The sequence below is a fragment of the Hemiscyllium ocellatum genome, chromosome 11 (assembly GCF_020745735.1).
Source record: "Hemiscyllium ocellatum isolate sHemOce1 chromosome 11, sHemOce1.pat.X.cur, whole genome shotgun sequence".
Lineage (NCBI taxonomy): Eukaryota > Metazoa > Chordata > Chondrichthyes > Orectolobiformes > Hemiscylliidae > Hemiscyllium > Hemiscyllium ocellatum.
The window spans coordinates 61,410,946-61,423,155 of NC_083411.1; the positions used below are offsets into that span (position 1 = coordinate 61,410,946).

The window sequence follows — 12,210 nt, forward strand, 5'->3', positions numbered from 1 at the left end:
CAAAAGGAATCAAATCTTCAGGAAAGGTAAATGATTGGTGATAAATAGAGTTAAAACTCGTGACAAAGTAACAGTAAAGCGAGAACGAACGATAAATATTTGTGAAGTGTCTGGTTTATCTCCCAGGTGATGTTAACAGTGTCTCTATGGGAAATGGGAGATTCATAATTCATCAACACTTCAGGCCTGAGGGGAGATCTGAAGAACGTTCTGAGGGAAAGAACAGCAACTTCCCCAAACCCCTGCAATGTGCCCTCATTCTAAGGGTTCACTCACTGACACTGGAATTCTGGGTGAATTTCCAATTGCTGTGGAAGGCTGAGGAAGGATTGGGGGTTGGGGGGAGGAGGGAGGGGGGTGTGGTGGCGGTGATGGGGAAGGATAGGATCAGGGTTTTACTTGAGTGAAATGAGATTTGTCTGGACATGAGAATGGGACTGAGACCTGAGGAACAATCATTAGGTGAAAACAATAAATGCTGGTAATGCTCAACAGCTTGTGAAGCACCCGTCAAGGACAAACCGAGCTAATCTTTCACTTCATGGACTTTCATCTGACTGAGATAAATAAATAACAGTTTAAGAGGTTTCTTAAGACGATGGACATGGGAAGATGGAATGGTCGGTGAGTAAAAGGAAGATTCTGTGATAGGTTGGAGGACAACAGAGGTTAACTAACAAAGCTCTGACCTTCATCCCGTTGTATTGTTGGATAGTTCCAAACCAAAGAGCATATGTAATTTTAAGGCTGTTAGAAGAATCACAACATGTGACATTCCAGTGTAACGTGCTTTAGTAGTTATTATGTGTTGAAGGAATATGTTGTAACAGCTGTGTAGCAGTTACTGTGGGTGGAATCTGTAGTGACATGAGCAGCCTGTGCTAAGGTGAGATTTAATGCAGAATCAGGTGAGAAATCTCAAGGTCCAACTTGACGTCAGGAACAACTTGCTGTGTCTTTTATGTACCTACCCAGTGAGGAGGTGAGCTTCTTGGGTAAGAATTACCTTTAACTGATTCTTTTCATTGTGTAATTTCCGTTATTATGTCTGAAGACCTGTGTCCCCTTAAGAAGGGTTCGAGATCGGTCAAAGGAATCGACAAATGCGGTCTATTCAAAAAACAAGGGTCATTAGTTGATTCAGTTAGGTACCTTGATGCAATTCTATCCAGCAACACAGAGATTGAAGCTTCTGTGTTCTGGGGAAAAGTTGCGCAATTACATTGAAATTACATTATTTACGTGTTTTTAAAGAAATAGTACAGTCTTAATTACAAGAAAGGCCAATCACATATGATTTACAGCGAATTAATCTAATGATATTTTCTGGAAAGGGTTCTTAACTACAAAAAATGTCCAATTTTGTAATATGGTGATATGATTGAAGACAGGCTAATCCAATGGTATTTCCTTTAAGAAGGATATCTAATTTACGTAAATTGTCATGCCATGTATTAGTTCAACGTTTGTTCAAATGGTCAATTAATGTATCAGTGTTTATCTTATGAAAACTCTATTGTCCTCATCTTTCAACTGCAAGTTAATTCTGCAAATCAGCAGTATGTTCAGCAGTATGATTCACAGGCCATTTTATAGTATTCTTTTAAATCGAGAAACCATTTTTGTTGGAACAAAAATCTTCATATTTTGTTGCCTAAATTCAAATTTGAGATCCTCATGTCTATAGGTTTAGCAGTGTTTTAAATAAGCACATTATAACAAGGTATCACAAAACAAAGTCTCAACATGCAAACCCTGTGAACTAGATGAAAACGCAATCCTTGCGTACATCTTCCATGTTACTATTCCTCTTCAGTTTGTCATCTGTTCCCTTCAATGCATTGATGAGAATCCATTTAATTTGCCATTTGGTTGGATAATATTGTCTTTATTCCAAGGTGAATGATGTATAAAAGTAGGCAAAACTTGCTACAAAGGTACAGCAGCTACTGTTTTGGTCTCTTAGTTAGGGGTATATTTGTATTGGAGAAAGTTCAGTGACCCTTTGTATTAATTCTTTTGAAAATATAAGTTTGAGCCTGTACTCACAGGAATTTAGGAGACCGAGAAATGATCTTCAAAGATTTCGAATGGTCTTAGAAAGCTTGACCTTCTCAGAGAATCTCGAACAGGGAGCACAGTTACAAAATAAGGTTCTCCAAATGAGGTAGAGATGAAGTGGAATTTTAATCTTTCAGATACTCTTCCTCGAAAGCAGTAGAGGTCAGTTCATTGAATATATGCAAGGCAGAGTTTGACAAATTGTTGATGTACAAGAGAGTCAAGGTTCTGGAGAGGGCAAGTGTCAGGGTGATCAGGCAGAATCTTATTGCATGGTGGGGCCACATGGCCTTGTACTGCTTCAAGATTTTATTTTTCTTCTGCTGTACCAGTAATACAGGAAAATCTAACAAGGTGCTCTCCATGCTCAGGTGGTTTATTTCACTGCGACATTCCCTTACGTGGTTCTGACCATACTCCTGATCGAGGGGTTACCCTGGAGGGAGCTTCTAAAGGAATTGAATTCTACATCGGAAGCCAGTCAGACTTCTCCAGACTGGCTGATGCTGAGGTAAATACAGCAATATGAATGATTGAGTCTCATTAGTATTTTTAGTTGAATTGATTCGTGCCTCAGCACATGTACTTTGTTAGCTTGTCATCATTGATTTAAACTGAAAATGTGTTGCTGGGAAAACGCAGCAGGTCAGGCAGCATCCAAGGAGCAGGAGAATCGACATTCTGAAGAAGGGCTCATGCCCAAATCGTCAATTCTCCTGCTCGTTGGATGCTGCCTGACCTGCTGCACTTTTCCAGCAACACATTTTCAGCTCTGATCTGCAGCATCTGCAGTCCTCACTTTCATCATTGATTTAAAATCAGTGTATTGCTTTTGAGTCCTTAATTCAATTCTTGGAAATTTTTAACAAAGCTTGTGATGAATTCAAAGAGTCAGTTTAAGGTCTATATCATCCTGCCATTAACAGGAAGAAGGTCAGGGCATCAGCTATGATGGACGAGAGGATCGAAATTGATGAGGAATTATGATAGGGATTGGGATGCAATAGAATTCTTCCTTCATGCCTCCTCCTTTCTGAAATCTTGGAAATGATTTAGGAGTTTCAGGTGAAATACCTCATTGACCTACAAAGCAAATACTGACCCACATTTTGCTGTATCAGGGCAATTAGAAAGAGCCACTCTTGATGAGCCTTGTCCTTATCCATTCTATGTCAATGATATTTGGTGCTGCAAGTATCTGGAAGTGGGAGATGGAAATGAAAGAATATTGTCTAAATCTGAAATCTACATTGGAGTGAACATTGGAAAGCAACTGATTATATCTTGAACCAGTCAGATTATCGTACTTGGAATATAACAATGCAAGGACTGAGACAGAAAAGGAAGTGTAAGTTTGAGTGGGTGACTTCCAAGCTGTGATTCCATTCTTCCAGTAGGTAGTTTAAGTGCCAGAAATTGTGACTGGCAGTAAGTAAATGCTTGGCATGTCATTAAAAGGCTATTTCAATGTCATGTTTCTTGAAACAAATCTCGAGGTGATTCAGTCAACAGCATAAGGACAGAAACATCATGGAGCCCAGTGAATGCAAATAGGCAGACTAGGCAATACCACATTTGTGAAGCTGACAGTGTCCTCATGCATACTGGATAATGATGGCTGGAATTTTGTATTCAGTCCAAAGATACAGCAGTCTTTGTGAATAGACAATGGTGAACACTATTTATTGCTTAATTTTTCTGACAGGAATTGGATTTTGATTTCCATTTAAATCATTTAACCATTGTTTACATAATCCTAGAAATTACAGTGTAATTTTACTGGTTCCTGTTGATATTAAGCTACTGTGATATTATTACAATATGAAAGTGATCATTATTTATGGTAAAAGGTGTTCTTTGTTGTTACTTTCACGAAAAGAATGGAATTAACTATGGTCAGTACAATACTGCAAGTGAGTCAGTCACTGAAAACCATGGCTGGTGAAAGAGTATACAGTCACGTCTTCGATAGTGCAATAGTCACGTTCCGTGTGACCCTGCGCTATGCAAGAATCACGCAATACAAGGAGCACTTACAGTGTTGCCGATGTAATCATGTTCTAGCCAACATACTTTTTGAATTTTTGCACTTTAGAAAAGCGTTCCCAATCGTCAATCACGGTACAGGTAATTTGTGTTAATGAAACGTTCATTATACCAGAAAGACCTGTGTCAGATATCCCAGAGGAAATTTAACTGTAAATAATCGACTGTAGTGATGACTGTTCTGTTTAAGAAGAGTTACTGTTGACCAGAGGGAGCTACTTTGCTCAGTTCACCATGGATTAACCACACGAGTTCTCATTATCTTCACATTAATGTCGTTTATCTGTTGTACATGTTTGTGTTTCATTTCCCTCCAGACATCTATTCTATTTTGTATTTACCAGGTCTGGAAAGATGCTGCGACTCAAATTTTCTTTTCTATCTCAGTGGGTTGGGGCACTTTAGTAGCATTGTCGTCTTACAACAAGTTCCACAATAACTGCTACAGAGATACCATCATTGTCTGTGTTGTTAATTGTGCTACAAGTGTGTTTGCTGGATTTGTCATCTTCTCCATCCTGGGACACATGGCTCACATACAAGATAAGCCCATTTCAGAGGTTGCCCAGTCAGGTAAACTAGAGCTGTTAAAATTGTCAAGGGTCAGACAGCTTTAATGTTCTCTCTGAAGTGATTCAACCCAACATTCCAGTGATTCCAGTGTCCAGACACAATAATCAATCCTCAGATCCAAACTGATAGCCAGGCTCTGAAGACACATTGCCATGATGTTTGGTTTATACTGGACAGGGATTGGAGCTGAATAATGCAATGGTATGCCCGGGGTTGAACCCTAGCTCTTAAAAGTGAGCTTTTGAAATAATCACAGAATAGTAAATTTCAAAAGCACTCAGTTAACATTATAATCCGCTGTAAGATTTGCTATTTACCTTAGAATTACATTTCATATGAGCCACATTTTATATTTAAGAAGTAAATTTTGAATGAATTCCATAATATTGTGCTTTTAGGTGAATCAGAGACAGTTTTTTATTTATTGACGATTAGTTACTGATCATATTATGTGCTCAACTATTCAATTTGACAGTGGTACATTTTAAAAATGTTTAATATGAAGAGCAAGAAACATGGAAATGTTCTGTGCTAAGCCACTTGTATCGGTTGATGATGCTGTGATAAGTAATTAATGACCAGGTAAAGTTACAATAAAACACAGTTCACACATTCTGACTACTCCAATAGTCTGAGCACTGAGTGGTTTGACAGCCTGAACTGAGGCAGGTACATAGGAACAGGAGTAGGCCACTCAGTCTGAGTAGTTTGCCTCACTACTCCATGTAATAATGAAGGATCAAACATTTCAATGTTTTTTACTCATTCCATTCCCTGACCTTGTACACCACTGAGAATCAGAAATATAATAATCTCAATCTTAAATCTACTCAAATCTTGACCTCCACAGCCCTCTGTGCTGGACAATTCCAATGTTTCACAACACTCTGAATAAACTAATTTCTTGTCAGCTTGGCCCTCAGTGGCATCCCCCTTAGTTTTAAATTATGGCCGCTGGTTTTAGATTCTGCAGACAGAGGAAATATCTTACCTGCAGCTACTCTGTTGTTCTCTTTAACTACGTTGTAAGTTTCATTCTACGAAACTCTAGAGAGTAAGGCGCAGTTTTCCCAATCTTTCTTCATCGGACAGTTCTACCATTCCAGGAGCAAGTCTGCTGAACATTTGTTGCACTCCCTCTATGCAATGACATTTTTCCTGAGAAAAAAATGACCAAACTGTGCACAGTTTCCAGGTGTGGCCTAACCAAGCTGCTATACAACTGAAACAAGACTTCACTATCCCTGTACTCAAATCCTCTTGCAATAAAGGATGACATTCCATGAGGCTTCCTAATAGCTTGCTGCACACACATGTTAACCCTTAGTGACTTAGCACCAAGGAGACTGAGGTCTCTTTGTACAACTACACTTTACAATCCCCAACCATTTAAGAAACACTCTAAATTATCCGTTCAATTATTTCTCCCCCATTCTCTACGCTCCAACATTATTCCCTGCTTTAAAATGCCAGTTTCACCAATATATTAGAGAGATTCTTTTTTTGCTTAGATTGCAAATGTCACTCTGAACTCAGTGTTCACTGCTTCTAAATATTATAATTTCTGAATTGAAAGTGATTAATATTACAAATATATAATAACTAATGTTTTTTATTGTAAACACATATCTGCACAACTTTGGTGACATGAATAGTTTTGCAAATGTTGGCTAATATTGGCAACTGTAATAAATTAAATGAAATGAATGTCAACAACAAGTTAATAGCAACATTCATTGTGTCATTTCAATTCTATTCACTGTTCAGGTTTCGGTTTGGTCTTCATTGCCTACCCAGAGGCCCTTGCACAGTTACCGTGGGCACCATTATGGTCTGTTTCATTTTTCTTCATGCTGCTCACTCTGGGAGTTGACACACAGTTTGCAGGTTTAGGTAAAAATGGCATTGCATCACTTTAAAAAATCATTTCTTTTGAAGAAATTATGACAGTGTTGGGCAAAAAAGTGCTGTTGGTGATGTTAGTGGACAAACGCACAACGTTTCTTTGTAGCAATTGTTCCCTCATTGTCTGAAAGAAGAATGCAGCTATTTGTCTTAAATGATTAGCACCTGCATCAAAATAAAAATTGGGGAAAAGTTGCATCGGCATCCAAATGATTTCACAATACAATTTGCACTAACAGCGATGGTGAGGGGAGGCATCATAGAAGATCAAAATGTGAGTTGGAGGAAATGAGAGAGATGAGGGTCAGTGTTATTAGTAAGTAAGAACGGAGAGTGTATGAGCAAATATTAAAAGAGAAAGACAAACCAGTAGAACTTATTAGCGAAAGCATGCAGCATTCAGAGTTAAGTTGATGAGCTGACAACACAAATAGAGACCAGTCACATCACCTGGTGAAGATTATTGAAATGTGGTTGCAGGAAGATCAGTACTGGGAGTGAAATGTCCTAGGGTAATGAGTATTCCAAAGGGATAGGCAAGTAGGAATAGGAGGTGGAGCTGTTTTATTGGTTAAGGGAGATATCAAGGCGCATTAAGAAAATATATTGGCACTACGAACCAAGATGTTGAATCAATCTGAGTGGAAATAAAAGGCAAGGGAAGAAACCCCTTGGTAGGAATAATTTACAGATTCTCAAACAGTACTTCCAAAGTAGGGCTTAGTATAAATGAGGCAGTAATGAGGGCTTATGAGCCAGCCACAACAGAAATTATGGGTGATTTGTACATAGATATTGATTGGATTCATCAACTTGGCAAGGGTAGTATTGAAGGAAGATTCATAGAGTGTCTGAGGGATTCTTTCTGATGGCAACGTGTCATGGAACCAACTGGCTACTTCACATTTGGTATTGTGTAATGAGGAAGGATTGGTAAATGATCATGTAGTTAAGGATCATCTTGGAAGGTGTGATCACAACATTCTATAGTTTCAAATTCAGATGGCAAGACTGAAGACAGAGTCATATACAGGAGTTTTAATGTTGGCCAAAAGTCATTATACAGGCCTGAGAAAGCAGTTGGCCCTGGGGGACTGAGGAAAAATATTAAAGGAGCAGGACATTTGAAAAATGGTGGCAAATGCTCAATGAGTTACTAAATACCTGTCAATTAAAGTATATTCCTGAGAGGAAAAGGAATTATAGAAAGGTAAAAGATAATCCATGGCTTACCAAGGAGGTCGAGGATAACATAAAGACAAAAACTAGGGCATATCATACTGCAAATGTTTGAGACACTCTGGAGAATCAGGAGATCAATAAAAGGAAACTAGCAAAAACCATAAGCTCTGACACCAAAAGCTTCTATAAGTATATAAAAAGGAAGAGAGTAGTGAAAGTAAATGGTGGCCCTTTAGAGGGTGGAAATGGTGAGGTAATTATGGGAAACTCAGAAATGGCAGAGGCACTAAACCAGTATTTTGTGTCTTTTTGCAGTGGAAGATTATAATTTCTTCCCAAAATCTGCAGTTACTATGGAGGAACTCGGTGAAATTACTAGGGAAAAGGTATTAAGTAAACTGATGGGATTAAAGGCAGATTAGTCCCCAGGACCTGATGGCCTGCACCCTAAGGCAGCAGAGATAGTGGATATATTAGTTACTACATTCCAAAATTTCCTCGATTCTGGAAAGGTGCCAGTGATTTGGAAACACTTTAATGTGAAGCCTGTATTTGAAAAAAGAAATAGACAAATCATGGAAAATTGTAGATCAATTAGTTTGACCTCGGTCATGAGGAAGTTGCTGGAGTCAATAATAAGGGAGAGAAGTGACCACTTGGAACAACAAAGCTCAATTCCCAGTGGCAGCATGGTTTCATACAGGACAAGTTGAACTTGACAAAATTGTTGGAATTTTTGAGGATGTAACTATCAAGTTAGATAATGGGGACACAGTGGATGTGTTACATCTAGACCTCCAGAAGACATTGATAAGGTGCTGCATTAAGACTGATACAAAAGGTTAGACCGGAGGGTGTTTGGGGTAGAGTATTGGTTCGGATAGAGGATTGGTTGACTGACAGAAAGCAGAGGGGTGGGATAAATGGGCCCTTCTGGCGAACTGTAACTATTGGGGTAGCACAGGGATCAATCCTCTGACATCAATTGTTGACAATCTATATCAATGAGCTGCCGGGAGGGACAGAATGCAACAAAACAAAATTCACAGCTAGAGAATGAACTAGAATCTGGCAGATGGAATTTAACGTGGATAGGTACAAGGTTACATATTTTGGCAAGAATAATGAAAGAGCAAATTATTAATTAAATCAGAAGCAGATTCAAAGTGCCTCAGTGTAGAGGGATCTGGGTGTCCTTGTGTATGAATCACAGAAAGTGGGTATGTAGGGGCTGCATATAATAAGAAAGGCAAGTGGAATCTTGGCATTTATTGCAAAAGAACTGGTTTATAAAAGTAATGTTGTCACAATTGTATGAGATGATGTTGAGACCATACTTGGAGTATTGTATCCAGTTCTGGTTTCTTTCCTTGAGGAAGGATGTGGAGATCAGAAGAATGAGGGATGATCTGATTGACACACATAAAATGCTCAAGGGGATTGATAAGGTAGATGTGGAACAGATATTCCTCCTTGTTGGACAGTCTTGAACAAGAGGTCATAGATATAGCCTGAGAGGAAGTAGGTTCAAAACTGGGGTGAGGAGAAACTATTTCTCTGACAGGGTTGTGAATCTGTGGATCTCACTGCCCCAGAGTGCAGAAGAGGCAGAATCAATCAACAAATTCAAGAAAGAAATAGATATGTTTTGATGAAAAATGGGACAAAGGGCTGTGGGAAACAGGCAGGAATTGCAACCACAATAAGAACAGCCATGAATGTGACATATGGTAGAGTGGGTTTGAAGGGCTGAATTGTCCACTCGCTCCTAATTTCTACGTTCCTCTGTCCAATAGCTATTGTGGTGATTTTCAATCTCAGATGTTAATGTTCTATATCTTTTCTTTGCTCTCATGCCTAGAATTTATCTTTCATTGAGACAGATCTTGCTGTTCAAGAGATGGGGATTTTTATTTACCTGCCTTACAGGGAGCAGGATGGTCAGCAAACTTATTCACTCATGTTGAAACTCACTCATGTTGAAACTCACTCATGTTGAAACACCCTACGTGATATTTGAGGATAACGATGATGCAGTTTTCCTCTGCATCAGAGCAACAGGAAAAATACAACTGGGGGAAAAATACATATCTCAGAGCCAGAAAATGGATGCAGAAACCTTTTACTCCAGGGCTTTGGTGTGTTCGGTGGTGTTTTGTCCTGTCATTGTGCAAGTTATGAATTAATGTCTTCATTTGACATTTTCTTCCATCAGAAACAGTTATGACAGCCCTGCAAGACCAGTTCCCTACATTGGTCCAATCAAAGCGCCTTCTTCTGACAGCTGGTGTTTGTTCGTTATTTTATCTGCTTGGCCTTCTATGTGTGACACAGGTAGGTTGTATTTCAGTGATATCAGCTGTTTTCACATGTACTCAGTAACTGTAAAAGGTGATCAAATTCACAGGATGAAAAAATAAAGAAGGCATTAGTGTTCTGGTCCTTTCTTTTTGCAGTTGTTTAATGTTGTGCAGTGATCATGTCATATTGATATCTTGCTGTGATTCTGAGTTTATTCTCAGATAATCCACTCTTACAATAGGATTGGGAAACAGGACCACGGTTCAGTTTATTATGTCATAAAATTGCTCAGCAGACACATTCGTTATCGCGGTTAGTTGTTACAGGGAAGCATAGCTGCTCTCCCTTCGCAATATGTACTGCACACTGAACAAGTCTATAGCTGTCAGTGACATATTATATCAAGGTTATATGCTCATCAGCATGTTCTTCTTAAAATGATATTACTATATTCCTATAACATACATGAATGAAAATAAATATTTCTCAGACTGGTTGTGAGAACTATCACTCCAAAAATAGGTCACTGTGCTTAGGAGTTTAAGAATTGAACTGTTTAAGACTTTAAGTGGTTGTACAATGAATCAATAATTTAATAATCCTTCCAGATCTCATGATCTTCTTTCTGTCCTGTGATCTAGATTTATCAACTGACTGTTCTTGGCTCACTGATATTTTGGTGACTTTCCTTTTGTTAAAGAGGAGATTATTTTCATGGTTGCGTTCAACATTTTCATTCCCTGAGTTTACCTCTGGTGGTGTTCTGTGCACAGTCAGAATGCTCAATGTTAGAATGTTGTACAATTCCCCAAATTATTTTCTATTCCTCTTTCTCATTGTTCCATTAGATATTGTGACTCCTTGGGTTTAAGGCTCACTGCACTTTCTGAGTACTTCTGTGGGTGACCATGTTCCCTGGATGGGATGTATGATTCAAACCTTTTACCACTCTCACAAACTAGATAATTCCACACCCAGATGTCAAATGAGTGCTGTTTTTATTCTGCCTGAATGTTCAAGATGTTTATCCCATATTTACAGGAAATTGGACTGTTCATGACTTGACAAATGTGTCCTGACTTGCTTTTTAATGTGATTGTTGCTGGTAATAGAAAGCCCATACCTAGACGTATTGTTATGAAGTGTGACATGGCAATATGGAGATGGTGTCCAGTTGCTCATTTCATGACGAATGGCTGAATAGTATGAACCATTTCATTCAGCAAAAATATTGGGTCTGGGATAATGTGGTGAGGCTGTCACATGATTTAGACCCCATGTAGTACACATCCAAGGTATCCTAGGTCCATAAGATATTTATCAGTGCAGTATGATCCAATTTCAGATATTTTCTCCAGGTACACAATGCACTTTATACTTATGGTGATTACCATGGGTGTAGTTGAGCAATCCTTCCAATGTCTGGTGGTTGGAAAATTGGAATATTACTCAGTGACTTGGTGGAAATTGTCACCGTGGATGGTAAGTAAATCTGTTACAAGCTTCAACCAAAGATATATTGGAATCTTGTGAGGGTAGAGAAATTTTTTTTCTGTTGAGGTGGTGGCTGACTTTGACATGCCTGATACACCCTCACAGTCTTCTCCCTATGCCCATATGCCCCTGCTATAATGAGGCAATAGAGTTTACTAAAGAGCTTCAGCGACAAGCATCTGTTTATGTTTGAAAAGCATGCCTCTTGAAGAAATATTTTCTGTCCTATGTTCAAACAGTTGGATTGTTATTATGATAGAATATTGGATCCAAAAGCAATGAATTTACCATTATGTATGCCCCAACACTGTTTTGACAAGGTCAGGCCCAGTGGGAGGGATGACATGGATGAAGGTGCTCAGGCCCGAAAAATATTGAACTTGATATCGAGTCCTGACAACTGCAGGGACCCCAAATGGAAATGGGATGCTGACCAGAGTTTCCAGATGACCTTGGGCTCCTTTCATCACAGCTAACCCATTTTCACTCACTAATGGTCCCCATAAGCAACTTTTCTTTCGCCCAGGCTCAACAGTATCCATTCCTTTGTCTGCCCAACAAGTGATCTCTCTTTATGTGGGCTCCATCTCCACCTGTTGTTCACTCCGTTCTCCCAATCCCTGTCTTCAGTGTATATCCCATCTTTTC

The 12,210-nt window shown here is 39.0% G+C and overlaps 1 pseudogene; it reads left to right on the top strand.

The window, feature by feature from the left end:
• The first annotated feature begins 612 nt into the window (after window positions 1-612).
• The window catches only part of LOC132820028 (sodium- and chloride-dependent neutral and basic amino acid transporter B(0+)-like), a 34,355-nt pseudogene continuing 22,757 nt past the window's right edge, over window positions 613-12,210 (top strand).